Source organism: Mandrillus leucophaeus, unplaced genomic scaffold (assembly GCF_000951045.1).
Source record: "Mandrillus leucophaeus isolate KB7577 unplaced genomic scaffold, Mleu.le_1.0 Scaffold151, whole genome shotgun sequence".
In the NCBI taxonomy this organism is placed as follows: Eukaryota; Metazoa; Chordata; class Mammalia; order Primates; family Cercopithecidae; genus Mandrillus; species Mandrillus leucophaeus.
The window spans coordinates 1,576,868-1,578,228 of record NW_012101488.1 but is presented as its reverse complement, the minus strand read 5'-3'; the positions used below and the strand labels follow the sequence as shown (position 1 = coordinate 1,578,228).

Here is a 1,361-nt window from a genome sequence, read left to right as displayed (position 1 = left end):
CGATGACAGCTCAGTGCAGCCTTAATCTTGCTGGCCTAAGCGATCCTCCAGTCTCAGCCTCTCAAATAGCTGGGACTTCACGCGCATGCCCCCACGCCTGGGTAATTGTGTGTGTGTGTGTGTGTGTGTGTGTGTGTGTGTAGAAATGGGATCTTCCTGTGTTGCCCGGGCTGGCCTCAAACTTCTCGGTTCATGTGATCTTCCTGCCTCGGCCTCTCAAATTGCTGGGACTACAGGCATGAGCCACTACTTCTGGGCCCCTTGGCCTTTTTTTTTGAGACAGTCTCGCTGTGTCGCCAGGTTGGAGCGCAGTGGCGCAATCTCGGCTCACTGCAACCTCCACCTCCCAGGTTCAAGCAATTTTCCTGCCTCAGACTCCTGAGTAGCTGGGAGTATAGGCACCCGCCACCATGCCCAGCTAATTTTTGAATGTTTAGTAGAGATGGGGTGTCACCATATTGGCCAGGTTGGTCTTGAACTCCCAACCTTGTGATTCACCTGCCTCAGCCTTCCAAAGCGCTGGGATTACATGCGTGAGCCGCCAGGCCCAGCCCCCACTGGCCATTTTACAGATAGGAAACTGAGGCTCAGAGAAATGAAGCCACTTGTCCAAGTTCACCCAGCTGGTAAGATTGGAAACCACAGCAGTCTCACCTTACAGCCCGTCTGTTAATCACTATCACTAATCTCTAGTTCCTTAGAAAGATAAGGAGGTAGAGAAAAGGCTGGATGAGCCTTTATTTTATTTTATTTTATTTTTTGAGACAGAGTCTCGCTCTGTCACCCAGGCTGGAGTGCAGCGGCACAATTTCAGCTCACTGCAACCTATGCCTCCCGGGTACAAGCGATTCTTCTGCCTCAGCCTCCGGAGTAGCTGGGACTACAGGCACACACTACCTCACCTGGCTACTTTTTGTATTTATAGTAGAGATAGGGTTTTGCCATATTGGCCAGGCTGGTCTCGAACTCCTGACCTTGTGATCCACCCACCTCAGACTCCCAAAGTGTTGGGATTACAGGCGTGAGCTATTGCACCTGGCTGAGCCTTTATTTTTAAAAACAATTTTTAGGCCGGGTGCAGTGGCTCATGCCTGTAATCCCAGCTCTCAAGGAGGCAGAGGCGGGAGGATCACTTGAGCCCAGGAGTTCGAGACCTGCCTGGGCAATATAGCGAGACCCTGTTCTCCACAAAAAGGAAGAAAAACAATTTTTAACTTTTTTAAATTTTTATTTTTATTTATTTCTTTTTTGAGACAGAGTCACACTCTGTCACCCAGGCTGGAGTGCAGTGGTGCAATCACAGCTTACTGCAGCCTCGACCTCCCAGACTCAAGTGATCCTGCCACTTCAGCCTCCCAAGT

At 50.3% G+C, this 1,361-nt stretch overlaps 1 protein-coding gene across 2 annotated transcripts in view; it reads right to left on the bottom strand.

Annotated features, from left to right (window-relative positions):
- The window catches only part of QPCTL (glutaminyl-peptide cyclotransferase-like), a 13,270-nt gene that overhangs the window by 2,387 nt on the left and 9,522 nt on the right, over nt 1-1,361 (bottom strand). The gene's annotated exons all lie outside the window — the stretch shown is intronic.